The sequence below is a fragment of the Oncorhynchus masou genome, chromosome 2 (assembly GCF_036934945.1).
Source record: "Oncorhynchus masou masou isolate Uvic2021 chromosome 2, UVic_Omas_1.1, whole genome shotgun sequence".
Classification (NCBI taxonomy): domain Eukaryota; kingdom Metazoa; phylum Chordata; class Actinopteri; order Salmoniformes; family Salmonidae; genus Oncorhynchus; species Oncorhynchus masou.
Window position 1 is genome coordinate 7150592 of NC_088213.1, and position 18379 is coordinate 7168970.

General features: G+C 52.1%; 1 pseudogene; it reads left to right on the forward strand.

Annotated features, from left to right (window-relative positions):
* LOC135552364 (basic proline-rich protein-like) overlaps positions 1–18379 on the forward strand; it is a 45177-nt pseudogene that overhangs the window by 13349 nt on the left and 13449 nt on the right.

Genomic DNA, 18379 nt, shown 5'->3' on the forward strand with positions numbered 1-18379 from the left:
CTATGAGTTATTAGTGGAGGAACTGTAACGCTCTGGACCAGAGCTATACATTACTATGAGTTATTAGTGGAGGAACTGTAACGCCCTGGACCAGAGCTATACATTACTATGAGTTATTAGTGGAGGAACTGTAACGCTCTGGACCAGAGCTATACATTACTATGAGTTATTAGTGGAGGAACTGTAACGCTCTGGACCAGAGCTATACATTACTATGAGTTATTAGTGGAGGAACTGTAACGCTCTGGACCAGAGCTATACATTACTATGAGTTATTAGTGGAGGAACTGTAACGCTGTGGACCAGAGCTAGACATTACTATGAGTTATTAGGGGAGGAACTGTAACGCTCTGGACCAGAGCTATACATTACTATGAGTTATTAGGGGAGGAACTGTAACGCTCTGGACCAGAGCTATACATTACTATGAGTTATTAGTGGAGGAACTGTAACGCCCTGGACCAGAGCTATACATTACTATGAGTTATTAGTGGAGGAACTGTAACGCTCTGGACCAGAGCTATACATTACTATGAGTTATTAGTGGAGGAACTGTAACGCTCTGGACCAGAGCTATACATTACTATGAGTTATTAGTGGAGGAACTGTAACGCTCTGGACCAGAGCTAGACATTACTATGAGTTATTAGTGGAGGAACTGTAACGCTCTGGACCAGAGCTATACATTACTATGAGTTATTAGTGGAGGAACTGTAACGCCCTGGACCAGAGCTATACATTGCTATGAGTTATTAGTGGAGGAACTGTAACGCTCTGGACCAGAGCTATACATTACTATGAGTTATTAGTGGAGGAACTGTAACGCCCTGGACCAGAGCTATACATTACTATGAGTTATTAGTGGAGGAACTGTAACGCTCTGGACCAGAGCTATACATTACTATGAGTTATTAGTGGAGGAACTGTAACGCTCTGGACCAGAGCTATACATTACTATGAGTTATTAGTGGAGGAACTGTAACGCCCTGGACCAGAGCTATACATTACTATGAGTGGTTGGACCGAGTTGGAAAGGTGGACAGCGTGACAGTTGGCGTCTTGTTGGAATAATCGCTCCACATTGCAAAATGCTGTAATCTGAGATTAATACAGTTATCCCAAATTGTGGGTGAGTATTAAAACCATTTCCAACTCGGTTGAAATGTTTTTCTTTGACCGTCATTGTGAAAGAATGTGAATTGTAGCGACAACAAATAAACAGCTTCTGGGTTGTGCATTCGCAAAGTATTGAGAGCCCTTGACTTTTTCACAATTTGCTTCGTTACAGCTTTGTACTAAAGTGGATTAAATTGTTTTTTCTCAGTGTCAATCTTCACACAATACCCCACAATGACAGAGCAAAAATATTTATTTTTATAAAATGTATAAAATATTATGGAAATATCACATTCATGTAAGTTTTCAGACCCTTTACTCAGTACTTTGTTGAAGCCCCTTTGGCAGTGATTACAGCATTGAGTCTTCTTGGGTATGATGCTACAAGCTTGGCACACCTGTAGTTGGGGTGTTTCTCCAATTCTTCTCTGCAGATCCTCTCAAGCTCTGTCAGGTTGGATGGGGAGTTTTCCTGCACAGGTTCAAGTCCGGGCTCTGGCTGGGCCACTCAAGGACATTCAGAGACTTGTCCCTTGGCTGTGTGTTGAGGGTTGTTGTCCTCTTGGAAGCTGAACCTTCACCCCAGTCTGAGGTCCTGAGCGATCTGGAGCAGGTTTTCATCAAGGATCTCTTTGTACTTTGCTCTGTTCATCTTTCCCTCGATCCTGACTAGTCTCCCAGTCCCTGCTGCTGAAAAACATCCCCACAGCATGATGCTGCCACCATCATGCTTCACCGTAGGGATGGTGCCAGGTTTCCTCCAGATGTGACACTTGACATTCAGGCCAAAGAGTTCAATCTTGGTTTCATCAGACCAGAGAATCTTGTTTCTCATGGCCAGAGTCCTTAAGGTGGCTTTCGGCCAACTCCAAACAGGCTGTCATGTGCCTTTTACTGAGGAGTGGCTTCCATCTGGCAAACTCTACCATAAAGGCCTGATTGGTGGAGTGCTGCATAGATGGGTTGTCCTTCTGGAAGGTTCTCCCATCTCCACAGAGGAAGTCTGGAGCTCATACAGCATGACCACCGGGATCTTGGTTACCTCCCTGACCAAGGCCCTTCTCCCCCGATTGCTCAGTTTGGCTTGTCGGCCAGCTCTAGGAAGAGTCTTGGTGATTCCAAACTTTTTCCATTTAAGAATGATCGAGACCACTGTGTTCTTGGTGAACTTCAATGCTGCAGAACATTTTTTTGTACCCCTCCCCAGATCTGTACCTCAACGCAATCCTGTCTCGGGGCTCTGGAGACCATTCCTTCAACCTCATGTCTTGGTTTTTGCTCTGACATGCACTGTCAACTGTGGGACCTTATATAGACCAGTGTGTTTCTTTCCAAATCATGTCAAAAAAATGTAACACAGGTGGACTCCAAAGTTGTAGAAACATCTCAAGGATGATCAATGGAAACAGGATTTACCTGAGTTCAATATTGAGTCTCAACGGGTCTGAATGATTATTTAAATAAGTATTTTATTTTTATTTTTATGGTGTACATTTGTCATTATGGGGTAGATTTTAGATTTGTATTTATTTAATAAATTTTAGAATAAGGCGGCAACGTAACAAGATGTGGGAAAAGTCAAGGGGTCTGAATACTTTCTGAATACATTTCAACTCATTTCAATGCCTTTATCAGGATAAGAGTCTATATGCTATTCATTTCAATGCCTTTATCAGGATAAATCTATATGCTATTCATTTCAATGCCTTTATAACGATAAGAGTCTATATGCTATTCATTTCAATGCCTTTATCAGGATAAGAGTCTATATGCTATTCATTTCAATGCCTTTATCAGGATAAATCTATATGCTATTCATTTCAATGCCTTTATCAGGATAAGAGTCTATATTATATTCATTTCAATGCCTTTATCAGGATAAGAGTCTATATGCTATTCATTTCAATGCCTTTATCAGGATAAGAGTCTATATGCTATTCATTTCAATGCCTTTATCGGGATAAGAGTCTATATGCTATTCATTTCAATGCCTTTATCAGGATAAATCTATATGCTATTCATTTCAATGCCTTTATCAGGATAAATCTATATGCTATTCATTTCAATGCCTTTATCAGGATAAGAGTCTATATGCTATTCATTTCAATGCCTTTATTAGGATAAGAGTCTATATGCTATTCATTTCAATGCCTTTATCAGGATAAGTGTCTATATTCTATTCATTTCAATGCCTTTATCAGGATAAGTGTCTATATTCTATTCATTTCAATGCCTTTATCAGGATAAGAGTCTATATGCTATTCATTTCAATGCCTTTATCAGGATAAGAGTCTATATGCTATTCATTTCAATGCCTTTATCAGGATAAGAGTCTATATGCTATTCATTTCAATGCCTTTATCAGGATAAGAGTCTATATGCTATTCATTTCAATGCCTTTATCAGGATAAGAGTCTACATGCTATTCATTTCAATGCCTTTATCAGGATAAGAGTCTACATGCTATTCATTTCAATGCCTTATTCAGAATCCGTATCGTTTTTTAGCTCTCCTGAAATAGTCCTGTTGGCTAAACAGTCATGATGTCATAATATATGTTACTAACAGAACCATGTCCTAAATGGCATCCTATCCCCTATATAGTGCACTAGTTTTGATCCAGGACCCTTAGGGCTCTGGTCAACCATAGGACACTATGTAGGGAATAGGGTTTCCTGTCACAGTGTATTATAACAGTCATTATATTTGTTTCCAAAAGTACTTGCTCTACAACGTTGTATTGCCAGGCTTGGTTTTTATGGCACTATGAGTACTGGAGAGTGTAGAGACAGTATGTAATGGGCCAATCAAGTTTATGACATTCACTTTATGGTTAATGACATTGTGTTTTATGTCCTGTGAAATTCTTATTGCCGTCTATCAAGTTGATGTGTACTGTCCCATCTGGTACCACACCTATCAACTCTTCTACCTGACACAGTTCTACCTATCACCTCTTCTACCTGACACAGTTCTACCTATCACCTCTTCTACCTGACACAGTTCTACCTGCACTATAGACCCCACCTATCACCTCTTCTACCTGACACATTTCTACGTATCACCTCTTCTACCTGACACAGTTCTACCTATCACCTCTTCTACCTGACACAGTTCTACCTGCACTATAGACCCCACCTATCACCTCTTCTACCTGACACATTTCTACGTATCACCTCTTCTACCTGACACAGTTCTACCTGCACTACACTATGGACTCTACCTATGTGTCCTAGATGTCACCCTGTTTACTATATACGTAGCAGGGTGCTGACTGGCTGACTGGGGCTGTGTCCTAGATGTCACCCTGTTTACTATATACGTAGCAGGGTGCTGACTGGCTGACTGGGGCTGTGTCCTAGATGTCACCCTGTTTACTATATACGTAGCAGGGTGCTGACTGGCTGACTGGGGCTGTGTCCTAGATGTCACCCTGTTTACTATATACGTAGCAGGGTGCTGACTGGCTGACTGGGGCCGTGTCCTAGATGTCACCCTGTTTACTATATACGTAGCAGGGTGCTGACTGGCTGACTGGGGCTGTGTCCTAGATGTCACCCTGTTTACTATATACGTAGCAGGGTGCTGACTGGCTGACTGGGGCTGTGTCCTAGATGTCACCCTGTTTACTATATACGTAGCAGGGTGCTGACTGGCTGACTGGGGCTGTGTCCTAGATGTCACCCTGTTTACTATATACGTAGCAGGGTGCTGACTGGGGCTGTGTCCTAGATGTCACCCTGTTTACTATATACGTAGCAGGGTGCTGACTGGCTGACTGGGGCCGTGTCCTAGACGTCACCCTGTTTACTATATACGTAGCAGGGTGCTGACTGGCTGACTGGGGCTGTGTCCTAGATGTCACCCTGTTTACTATATACGTAGCAGGGTGCTGACTGGCTGACTGGGGCTGTGTCCTAGATGTCACCCTGTTTACTATATACGTAGCAGGGTGCTGACTGGCTGACTGGGGCCGTGTCCTAGATGTCACCCTGTTTACTATATACGTAGCAGGGTGCTGACTGGCTGACTGGGGCTGTGTCCTAGATGTCACCCTGTTTACTATATACGTAGCAGGGTGCTGACTGGCTGACTGGGGCTGTGTCCTAGACGTCACCCTGTTTACTATATACGTAGCAGGGTGCTGACTGGCTGACTGGGGCTGTGTCCTAGATGTCACCCTGTTTACTATATACGTAGCAGGGTGCTGACTGGCTGACTGGGGCTGTGTCCTAGACGTCACCCTGTTTACTATATACGTAGCAGGGTGCTGACTGGCTGACTGGGGCTGTGTCCTAGACGTCACCCTGTTTACTATATACGTAGCAGGGTGCTGACTGGCTGACTGGGGCTGTGTCCTAGATGTCACCCTGTTTACTATATACGTAGCAGGGTGCTGACTGGCTGACTGGGGCTGTGTCCTAGATGTCACCCTGTTTACTATATACGTAGCAGGGTGCTGACTGGGGCCGTGTCCTAGATGTCACCCTGTTTACTATATACGTAGCAGGGTGCTGACTGGCTGACTGGGGCCGTGTCCTAGACGTCACCCTGTTTACTATATACGTAGCAGGGTGCTGACTGGCTGACTGGGGCTGTGTCCTAGATGTCACCCTGTTTACTATATACGTAGCAGGGTGCTGACTGGCTGACTGGGGCTGTGTCCTAGACGTCACCCTGTTTACTATATACGTAGCAGGGTGATGACTAGCTGACTGGGGCTGTGTCCTAGATGTCACCCTGTTTACTATATACGTAGCAGGGTGCTGACTGGCTGACTGGGGCTGTGTCCTAGATGTCACCCTGTTTACTATATACGTAGCAGGGTGCTGACTGGCTGACTGGGGCTGTGTCCTAGATGTCACCCTGTTTACTATATACGTAGCAGGGTGCTGACTGGCTGACTGGGGCTGTGTCCTAGACGTCACCCTGTTTACTATATACGTAGCAGGGTGCTGACTGGCTGACTGGGGCCGTGTCCTAGACGTCACCCTGTTTACTATATACGTAGCAGGGTGCTGACTGGCTGACTGGGGCTGTGTCCTAGATGTCACCCTGTTTACTATATACGTAGCAGGGTGCTGACTGGCTGACTGGGGCTGTGTCCTAGACGTCACCCTGTTTACTATATACGTAGCAGGGTGATGACTAGCTGACTGGGGCTGTGTCCTAGATGTCACCCTGTTTACTATATACGTAGCAGGGTGCTGACTGGCTGACTGGGTCTGTGTCCTAGATGTCACCCTGTTTACTATATACGTAGCAGTGTGCTGACTGGCTGACTGGGGCTGTGTCCTAGATGTCACCCTGTTTACTATATACGTAGCAGGGTGCTGACTGGCTGACTGGGGCTGTGTCCTAGACGTCACCCTGTTTACTATATACGTAGCAGGGTGCTGACTGGGGCTGTGTCCTAGACGTCACCCTGTTTACTATATACGTAGCAGGGTGCTGACTGGCTGACTGGGGCTGTGTCCTAGACGTCACCCTGTTTACTATATACGTAGCAGGGTGCTGACTGGGGCTGTGTCCTAGATGTCACCCTGTTTACTATATACGTAGCAGGGTGCTGACTGGCTGACTGGGGCTGTGTCCTAGATGTCACCCTGTTTACTATATACGTAGCAGGGTGCTGACTGGCTGACTGGGGCTGTGTCCTAGACGTCACCCTGTTTACTATATACGTAGCAGGGTGCTGACTGGGGCTGTGTCCTAGATGTCACCCTGTTTACTATATACGTAGCAGGGTGCTGACTCGCTGACTGGGGCTGTGTCCTAGACGTCACCCTGTTTACTATATACGTAGCAGGGTGCTGACTGGCTGACTGGGGCCGTGTCCTAGATGTCACCCTGTTTACTATATACGTAGCAGGGTGCTGACTGGCTGACTGGGGCTGTGTCCTAGACGTCACCCTGTTTACTATATACGTAGCAGGGTGCTGACTGGGGCTGTGTCCTAGACGTCACCCTGTTTACTATATACGTAGCAGGGTGCTGACTGGCTGACTGGGGCCGTGTCCTAGACGTCACCCTGTTTACTATATACGTAGCAGGGTGCTGACTGGCTGACTGGGGCTGTGTCCTAGATGTCACCCTGTTTACTATATACGTAGCAGGGTGCTGACTGGCTGACTGGGGCTGTGTCCTAGATGTCACCCTGTTTACTATATACGTAGCAGGGTGCTGACTGGCTGACTGGGGCTGTGTCCTAGATGTCACCCTGTTTACTATATACGTAGCAGGGTGATGACTGGCTGACTGGGGCCGTGTCCTAGATGTCACCCTGTTTACTATATACGTAGCAGGGTGCTGACTGGCTGACTGGGGCCGTGTCCTAGATGTCACCCTGTTTACTATATACGTAGCAGGGTGATGACTGGCTGACTGGGGCCGTGTCCTAGATGTCACCCTGTTTACTATATACGTAGCAGGGTGCTGACTGGGGCTGTGTCCTAGATGTCACCCTGTTTACTATATACGTAGCAGGGTGCTGACTGGCTGACTGGGGCTGTGTCCTAGATGTCACCCTGTTTACTATATACGTAGCAGGGTGCTGACTGGCTGACTGGGGCTGTGTCCTAGATGTCACCCTGTTTACTATATACGTAGCAGGGTGCTGACTGGCTGACTGGGGCTGTGTCCTAGATGTCACCCTGTTTACTATATACGTAGCAGGGTGCTGACTGGCTGACTGGGGCCGTGTCCTAGATGTCACCCTGTTTACTATATACGTAGCAGGGTGCTGACTGGCTGACTGGGGCTGTGTCCTAGATGTCACCCTGTTTACTATATACGTAGCAGGGTGCTGACTGGCTGACTGGGGCTGTGTCCTAGACGTCACCCTGTTTACTATATACGTAGCAGGGTGCTGACTGGCTGACTGGGGCTGTGTCCTAGATGTCACCCTGTTTACTATATACGTAGCAGGGTGATGACTGGCTGACTGGGGCTGTGTCCTAGATGTCACCCTGTTTACTATATACGTAGCAGGGTGCTGATTGGCTGACTGGGGCTGTGTCCTAGACGTCACCTTGTTTACTATATACGTAGCAGGGTGCTGACTGGCTGACTGGGGCTGTGTCCTAGATGTCACCCTGTTTACTATATACGTAGCAGGGTGATGACTGGCTTACTGGGGCTGTGTCCTAGATGTCACCCTGTTTACTATATACGTAGCAGGGTGCTGACTGGCTGACTGGGGCTGTGTCCTAGACGTCACCCTGTTTACTATATACGTAGCAGGGTGCTGACTGGGGCTGTGTCCTAGATGTCACCCTGTTTACTATATACGTAGCAGGGTGCTGACTGGCTGACTGGGGCTGTGTCCTAGACGTCACCCTGTTTACTATATACGTAGCAGGGTGCTGACTGGCTGACTGGGGCTGTGTCCTAGACGTCACCCTGTTTACTATATACGTAGCAGGGTGCTGACTGGCTGACTGGGGCTGTGTCCTAGATGTCACCCTGTTTACTATATACGTAGCAGGGTGCTGACTGGCTGACTGGGGCTGTGTCCTAGACGTCACCCTGTTTACTATATACGTAGCAGGGTGCTGACTGGCTGACTGGGGCTGTGTCCTAGACGTCACCCTGTTTACTATATACGTAGCAGGGTGCTGACTGGCTGACTGGGGCCGTGTCCTAGATGTCACCCTGTTTACTATATACGTAGCAGGGTGCTGACTGGCTGACTGGGGCTGTGTCCTAGATGTCACCCTGTTTACTATATACGTAGCAGGGTGCTGACTGGGGCTGTGTCCTAGATGTCACCCTGTTTACTATATACGTAGCAGGGTGCTGACTGGCTGACTGGGGCTGTGTCCTAGATGTCACCCTGTTTACTATATACGTAGCAGGGTGCTGACTGGCTGACTGGGGCTGTGTCCTAGATGTCACCCTGTTTACTATATACGTAGCAGGGTGCTGACTGGCTGACTGGGGCTGTGTCCTAGATGTCACCCTGTTTACTATATACGTAGCAGGGTGCTGACTGGCTGACTGGGGCTGTGTCCTAGATGTCACCCTGTTTACTATATACGTAGCAGGGTGCTGACTGGCTGACTGGGGCCGTGTCCTAGATGTCACCCTGTTTACTATATACGTAGCAGGGTGCTGACTGGGGCTGTGTCCTAGATGTCACCCTGTTTACTATATACGTAGCAGGGTGCTGACTGGGGCTGTGTCCTAGATGTCACCCTGTTTACTATATACGTAGCAGGGTGCTGACTGGCTGACTGGGGCTGTGTCCTAGATGTCACCCTGTTTACTATATACGTAGCAGGGTGCTGACTGGGGCTGTGTCCTAGATGTCACCCTGTTTACTATATACGTAGCAGGGTGCTGACTGGCTGACTGGGGCTGTGTCCTAGATGTCACCCTGTTTACTATATACGTAGCAGGGTGCTGACTGGCTGACTGGGGCCGTGTCCTAGATGTCACCCTGTTTACTATATACGTAGCAGGGTGCTGACTGGCTGACTGGGGCTGTGTCCTAGACGTCACCCTGTTTACTATATACGTAGCAGGGTGCTGACTGGCTGACTGGGGCTGTGTCCTAGACGTCACCCTGTTTACTATATACGTAGCAGGGTGCTGACTGGCTGACTGGGGCTGTGTCCTAGACGTCACCCTGTTTACTATATACGTAGCAGGGTGCTGACTGGGGCTGTGTCCTAGACGTCACCCTGTTTACTATATACGTAGCAGGGTGCTGACTGGGGCCGTGTCCTAGACGTCACCCTGTTTACTATATACGTAGCAGGGTGCTGACTGGCTGACTGGGGCTGTGTCCTAGACGTCACCCTGTTTACTATATACGTAGCAGGGTGCTGACTGGCTGACTGGGGCTGTGTCCTAGATGTCACCCTGTTTACTATATACGTAGCAGGGTGCTGACTGGCTGACTGGGGCTGTGTCCTAGACGTCACCCTGTTTACTATATACGTAGCAGGCTGCTGAATGGCTGACTGGGGCTGTGTCCTAGATGTCACCCTGTTTACTATATACGTAGCAGGGTGCTGACTGGGGCTGTGTCCTAGATGTCACCCTGTTTACTATATACGTAGCAGGGTGCTGACTGGCTGACTGGGGCTGTGTCCTAGACGTCACCCTGTTTACTATATACGTAGCAGGGTGCTGACTGGCTGACTGGGGCTGTGTCCTAGACGTCACCCTGTTTACTATATACGTAGCAGGGTGCTGACTGGCTGACTGGGGCTGTGTCCTAGACGTCACCCTGTTTACTATATACGTAGCAGGGTGCTGACTGGCTGACTGGGGCTGTGTCCTAGATGTCACCCTGTTTACTATATACGTAGCAGGGTGCTGACTGGCTGACTGGGGCTGTGTCCTAGATGTCACCCTGTTTACTATATACGTAGCAGGGTGCTGACTGGCTGACTGGGGCTGTGTCCTAGATGTCACCCTGTTTACTATATACGTAGCAGGGTGCTGACTGGCTGACTGGGGCTGTGTCCTAGATGTCACCCTGTTTACTATATACGTAGCAGGGTGCTGACTGGCTGACTGGGGCTGTGTCCTAGATGTCACCCTGTTTACTATATACGTAGCAGGGTGCTGACTGGGGCCGTGTCCTAGATGTCACCCTGTTTACTATATACGTAGCAGGGTGCTGACTGGGGCTGTGTCCTAGACGTCACCCTGTTTACTATATACGTAGCAGGGTGCTGACTGGCTGACTGGGGCTGTGTCCTAGATGTCACCCTGTTTACTATATACGTAGCAGGGTGCTGACTGGCTGACTGGGGCCGTGTCCTAGATGTCACCCTGTTTACTATATACGTAGCAGGGTGCTGACTGGCTGACTGGGGCTGTGTCCTAGATGTCACCCTGTTTACTATATACGTAGCAGGGTGCTGACTGGCTGACTGGGGCCGTGTCCTAGACGTCACCCTGTTTACTATATACGTAGCAGGGTGCTGACTGGCTGACTGGGGCTGTGTCCTAGATGTCACCCTGTTTACTATATACGTAGCAGGGTGCTGACTGGCTGACTGGGGCTGTGTCCTAGACGTCACCCTGTTTACTATATACGTAGCAGGGTGCTGACTGGGGCCGTGTCCTAGATGTCACCCTGTTTACTATATACGTAGCAGGGTGCTGACTGGCTGACTGGGGCTGTGTCCTAGATGTCACCCTGTTTACTATATACGTAGCAGGGTGCTGACTGGCTGACTGGGGCTGTGTCCTAGATGTCACCCTGTTTACTATATACGTAGCAGGGTGCTGACTGGGGCTGTGTCCTAGACGTCACCCTGTTTACTATATACGTAGCAGGGTGCTGACTGGCTGACTGGGGCTGTGTCCTAGACGTCACCCTGTTTACTATATACGTAGCAGGGTGCTGACTGGCTGACTGGGGCCGTGTCCTAGACGTCACCCTGTTTACTATATACGTAGCAGGGTGCTGACTGGCTGACTGGGGCTGTGTCCTAGATGTCACCCTGTTTACTATATACGTAGCAGGGTGCTGACTGGCTGACTGGGGCTGTGTCCTAGATGTCACCCTGTTTACTATAAACGTAGCAGGGTGCTGACTGGGGCTGTGTCCTAGATGTCACCCTGTTTACTATATACATAGCTGGGTGCTGACTGGCTGACTGGGGCTGTGTCCTAGATGTCACCCTGTTTACTATATACGTAGCTGGGTGCTGACTGGCTGACTGGGGCCGTGTCCTAGACGTCACCCTGTTTACTATATACGTAGCAGGGTGCTGACTGGCTGACTGGGGCTGTGTCCTAGATGTCACCCTGTTTACTATATACGTAGCAGGGTGCTGACTGGCTGACTGGGGCTGTGTCCTAGATGTCACCCTGTTTACTATATACGTAGCAGGGTGCTGACTGGCTGACTGGGGCTGTGTCCTAGATGTCACCCTGTTTACTATATACGTAGCAGGGTGCTGACTGGCTGACTGGGGCCGTGTCCTAGACATCACCCTGTTTACTATATACGTAGCAGGGTGCTGACTGGCTGACTGGGGCCGTGTCCTAGACGTCACCCTGTTTACTATATACGTAGCAGGGTGCTGACTGGCTGACTGGGGCCGTGTCCTAGACGTCACCCTGTTTACTATATACGTAGCAGGGTGCTGACTGGGGCTGTGTCCTAGACGTCACCCTGTTTACTATATACGTAGCAGGGTGCTGACTGGCTGACTGGGGCTGTGTCCTAGATGTCACCCTGTTTACTATATACGTAGCAGGGTGCTGACTGGCTGACTGGGGCCGTGTCCTAGACATCACCCTGTTTACTATATACGTAGCAGGGTGCTGACTGGCTGACTGGGGCCGTGTCCTAGACGTCACCCTGTTTACTATATACGTAGCAGGGTGCTGACTGGCTGACTGGGGCCGTGTCCTAGACGTCACCCTGTTTACTATATACGTAGCAGGGTGCTGACTGGCTGACTGGGGCTGTGTCCTAGATGTCACCCTGTTTACTATATACGTAGCAGGGTGCTGACTGGCTGACTGGGGCTGTGTCCTAGACGTCACCCTGTTTACTATATACGTAGCAGGGTGCTGACTGGCTGACTGGGGCCGTGTCCTAGACGTCACCCTGTTTACTATATACGTAGCAGGGTGCTGACTGGCTGACTGGGGCTGTGTCCTAGACGTCACCCTGTTTACTATATGCGTAGCAGGGTGCTGACTGGGGCTGTGTCCTAGATGTCACCCTGTTTACTATATACGTAGCAGGGTGCTGACTGGCTGACTGGGGCTGTGTCCTAGATGTCACCCTGGTTACTATATACGTAGCAGGGTGCTGACTGGCTGACTGGGGCTGTGTCCTAGACGTCACCCTGTTTACTCTATACGTAGCAGGGTGCTGACTGGGGCTGTGTCCTAGATGTCACCCTGTTTACTATATACGTAGCAGGGTGCTGACTGGGGCTGTGTCCTAGATGTCACCCTGTTTACTATATACGTAGCAGGGTGCTGACTGGCTGACTGGGGCTGTGTCCTAGATGTCACCCTGTTTACTATATACGTAGCAGGGTGCTGACTGGCTGACTGGGGCTGTGTCCTAGATGTCACCCTGTTTACTATATACGTAGCAGGGTGCTGACTGGCTGACTGGGGCTGTGTCCTAGATGTCACCCTGTTTACTATATACGTAGGAGGGTGCTGACTGGCTGACTGGGGCTGTGTCCTAGATGTCACCCTGTTTACTATATACGTAGCAGGGTGCTGACTGGCTGACTGGGGCTGTGTCCTAGATGTCACCCTGTTTACTATATACGTAGCAGGGTGCTGACTGGCTGACTGGGGCTGTGTCCTAGATGTCACCCTGTTTACTATATACGTAGCAGGGTGCTGACTGGCTGACTGGGGCCGTGTCCTAGATGTCACCCTGTTTACTATATACGTAGCAGGGTGCTGACTGGGGCTGTGTCCTAGATGACACCCTGTTTACTATATACGTAGCAGGGTGCTGACTGGGGCTGTGTCCTAGATGTCACCCTGTTTACTATATACGTAGCAGGGTGCTGACTGGCTGACTGGGGCTGTGTCCTAGACGTCACCCTGTTTACTATATACGTAGCAGGGTGCTGACTGGCTGACTGGGGCTGTGTCCTAGACGTCACCCTGTTTACTATATACGTAGCAGGGTGCTGACTGGCTGACTGGGGCCGTGTCCTAGATGTCACCCTGTTTACTATATACGTAGCAGGGTGCTGACTGGGGCCGTGTCCTAGATGTCACCCTGTTTACTATATACGTAGCAGGGTGCTGACTGGGGCTGTGTCCTAGATGTCACCCTGTTTACTATATACGTAGCAGGGTGCTGACTGGCTGACTGGGGCTGTGTCCTAGATGTCACCCTGTTTACTATATACGTAGCAGGGTGCTGACTGGGGCTGTGTCCTAGATGTCACCCTGTTTACTATATACGTAGCAGGGTGCTGACTGGCTGACTGGGGCTGTGTCCTAGATGTCACCCTGTTTACTATATACGTAGCAGGGTGCTGACTGGCTGACTGGGGCTGTGTCCTAGATGTCACCCTGTTTACTACATACGTAGCAGGGTGCTGACTGGCTGACTGGGGCTGTGTCCTAGATGTCACCCTGTTTACTACATACGTAGCAGGGTGCTGACTGGGGCTGTGTCCTAGATGTCACCCTGTTTACTACATACGTAGCAGGGTGCTGACTGGCTGACTGGGGCTGTGTCCTAGACGTCACCCTGTTTACTATATACGTAGCAGGGTGCTGACTGGCTGACTGGGGCTGTGTCCTAGATGTCACCCTGTTTACTATATGCGTAGCAGGGTGCTGACTGGCTGACTGGGGCTGTGTCCTAGACGTCACCCTGTTTACTATATACGTAGCAGGGTGCTGACTGGCTGACTGGGGCTGTGTCCTAGACGTCACCCTGTTTACTATATACGTAGCAGGGTGCTGACTGGCTGACTGGGGCTGTGTCCTAGATGTCACCCTGTTTACTATATACGTAGCAGGGTGCTGACTGGGGCTGTGTCCTAGACGTCACCCTGTTTACTATATACGTAGCAGGGTGCTGACTGGCTGACTGGGGCTGTGTCCTAGATGTCACCCTGTTTACTATATACGTAGCAGGGTGATGACTGGCTGACTGGGGCTGTGTCCTAGACGTCACCCTGTTTACTATATACGTAGCAGGGTGCTGACTGGGGCTGTGTCCTAGACGTCACCCTGTTTACTATATACGTAGCAGGGTGCTGACTGGGGCTGTGTCCTAGACGTCACCCTGTTTACTATATACGTAGCAGGGTGCTGACTGGGGCTGTGTCCTAGACGTCACCCTGTTTACTATATACGTAGCAGGGTGCTGACTGGGGCTGTGTCCTAGACGTCACCCTGTTTACTATATACGTAGCAGGGTGCTGACTGGCTGACTGGGGCCGTGTCCTAGACGTCACCCTGTTTACTATATACGTAGCAGGGTGCTGACTGGCTGACTGGGGCCGTGTCCTAGATGTCACCCTGTTTACTATATACGTAGCAGGGTGCTGACTGGCTGACTGGGGCTGTGTCCTAGATGTCACCCTGTTTACTATATACGTAGCAGGGTGCTGACTGGCTGACTGGGGCCGTGTCCTAGACGTCACCCTGTTTACTATATACGTAGCAGGGTGCTGACTGGCTGACTGGGGCTGTGTCCTAGATGTCACCCTGTTTACTATATACGTAGCAGGGTGCTGACTGGCTGACTGGGGCTGTGTCCTAGACGTCACCCTGTTTACTATATACGTAGCAGGGTGCAGACTGGGGCCGTGTCCTAGATGTCACCCTGTTTACTATATACGTAGCAGGGTGCTGACTGGCTGACTGGGGCCGTGTCCTAGACGTCACCCTGTTTACTATATACGTAGCAGGGTGCTGACTGGCTGACTGGGGCTGTGTCCTAGATGTCACCCTGTTTACTATATACGTAGCAGGGTGCTGACTGGGGCTGTGTCCTAGATGTCACCCTGTTTACTATATACGTAGCAGGGTGCTGACTGGCTGACTGGGGCTGTGTCCTAGATGTCACCCTGTTTACTATATACGTAGCAGGGTGCTGACTGGCTGACTGGGGCTGTGTCCTAGATTGCGCAACATTCCCTATATAGGTGGGTGCTTGTCAAAAGTAGTGCAGTATATAAGCATTAGGTGCCATTTGGAACGTAGCCTAGATAAGTGCACTCTCAAAGGCCAGAAATTACACTACCTCCCTGTTCTCCAGCCCCCACCTACCTGTTCTCCTGGCAAGGGATGACCAGACCCCACCTCCCCGGTCTCCAGCCCCCGCCTCCCCTCCCTCCCTGTTCTCCAGCCCCTTCCTCCCCCATACCTCCCTGGTCTCCAGCCCCTGCCTCCCCCGTACCTCCCTGTTCTCCAGCCCCTGCCTCCCCGTACCTCCCTGTTCTCCAGCCCCTGCCTCCACCCACCTCCCTGTTCTCCAGCCCCTGTCTCCCCCGTACCTCCCTGTTCTCCAGCCCCTGCCTCCCCCCACCTCCCTGTTCTCCAGCCCCTGCCTCCCCCCCACCTCCCTGTTCTCCAGCCCCTGCCTCCCCCACCTCCCTGTTCTCCAGCCCCTGCCTCCCCCACCTCCCTGTTCTCCAGCCCCTGCCTCCCCGTACCTCCCTGTTCTCCAGCCCCTGCCTCCCCCATACCTCCCTGTTCTCCAGCCCCTGCCTCCCCCTACCTCCCTTGTTCTCCAGCCCCTGCCTCCCCCACCTCCCTGTTCTCCAGCCCCTGCCTCCCCCACCTCCCAGTTCTCCAGCCCCTGCCTCCCCCATACCTCCCAGTTCTCCAGCCCCTGCCTCCCCCGTACCTCCCAGTTCTCCAGCCCCTGCCTCCCCCCACCTCCCTGTTCTCCAGCCCCTGCCTCCCCCCACCTCCCTGTTCTCCAGCCCCTGCCTCCCCGTACCTCCCAGTTCTCCAGCCCCTGCCTCCCCCGTACCTCCCTGTTCTCCAGCCCCTGCCTCCCCCGTACCTCCCAGTTCTCCAGCCCCTGCCTCCCCCCACCTCCCTGTTCTCCAGCCCCTGCCTCCCCCGTACCTCCCAGTTCTCCAGCCCCTGCCTCCCCCCACCTCCCTGTTCTCCAGCCCCTGCCTCCCCCATACCTCCCTGTTCTCCAGCCCCTGCCTCCCCCACCTCCCAGTTCTCCAGCCCCTGCCTCCCCCGTACCTCCCTGTTCTCCAGCCCCTGCCTCCCCCCACCTCCCTGTTCTCCAGCCCCTGCCTCCCCCCACCTCCCTGTTCTCCAGCCCCACCTCCCTGTTCTCCAGCCCCTGCCTCCCCCATACCTCCCAGTTCTCCAGCCCCTGCCTCCCCCATACCTCCCTGTTCTCCAGCCCCTGCCTCCCCCACCTCCCTGTTCTCCAGCCCCTGCCTCCCCCGTACCTCCCCCTGTTCTCCAGCCCCTGCCTCCCCCGTACCTCCCAGTTCTCCAGCCCCTGCCTCCCCCGTACCTCCCTGTTCTCCCCCACCTCCCTGTTCTCCAGCCCCTGCCTCCCCCATACCTCCCTGTTCTCCAGCCCCTGCCTCCCCCATACCTCCCTGTTCTCCAGCCCCTGCCTCCCCCCACCTCCCTGTTCTCCAGCCCCTGCCTCCCCCGTACCTCCCTGTTCTCCCCCACCTCCCTGTTCTCCAGCCCCTGCCTCCCCCATACCTCCCTGGTCTCCAGCCCCTGCCTCCCCCGTACCTCCCAGTTCTCCAGCCCCTGCCTCCCCCGTACCTCCCTGTTCTCCCCCACCTCCCTGTTCTCCAGCCCCTGCCTCCCCCATACCTCCCTGTTCTCCAGCCCCTGCCTCCCCCATACCTCCCTGTTCTCCAGCCCCTGCCTCCCCCACCTCCCTGTTCTCCAGCCCCTGCCTCCCCCCTACCTCCCTGTTCTCCAGCCCCTGCCTCCCCCCAACTCCCTGTTCTCCAGCCCCTGCCTCCCCCCAACTCCCTGTTCTCCAGCCCCTGCCTCCCCCACCTCCCTGTTCTCCAGCCCCTGCCTCCCCCGTACCTCCCTGTTCTCCAGCCCCTGCCTCCCCCACCTCCCTGTTCTCCAGCCCCTGCCTCCCCCCACCTCCCTGTTCTCCAGCCCCTGCCTCCCCCACCTCCCTGTTCTCCAGCCCCTGCCTCCCCCAACTCCCTGTTCTCCAGCCCCTGCCTCCCCCGTACCTCCCTGTTCTCCAGCCCCTGCCTCCCCCAACTCCCTGTTCTCCAGCCCCTGCCTCCCCCAACTCCCTGTTCTCCAGCCCCTGCCTCCCCCACCTCCCTGTTCTCCAGCCCCTGCCTCCCCCAACTCCCTGTTCTCCAGCCCCTGCCTCCCCCCAACTCCGTGTTCTCCAGCCCCTGCCTCCCCCCACCTCCCAGTTCTCCAGCCCCTGCCTCCCCCCACCTCCCTGTTCTCCAGCCCCTGCCTCCCCCCGTACCTCCCTGTTCTCCAGCCCCTGCCTCCCCCCACCTCCCTGTTCTCCAGCCCCTGCCTCCCCCATACCTCCCTGTTCTCCAGCCCCTGCCTCCCCCATACCTCCCTGTTCTCCAGCCCCTGCCTCCCCCCACCTCCCAGTTCTCCAGCCCCTGCCTCCCCCATACCTCCCTGTTCTCCAGCCCCTGCCTCCCCCGTACCTCCCAGTTCTCCAGCCCCTGCCTCCCCCATACCTCCCTGTTCTCCAGCCCCTGCCTCCCCGTACCTCCCAGTTCTCCAGCCCCTGCCTCCCCCGTACCTCCCAGTTCTCCAGCCCCTTCCTCCCCCATACCTCCCTGTTCTCCAGCCCCTG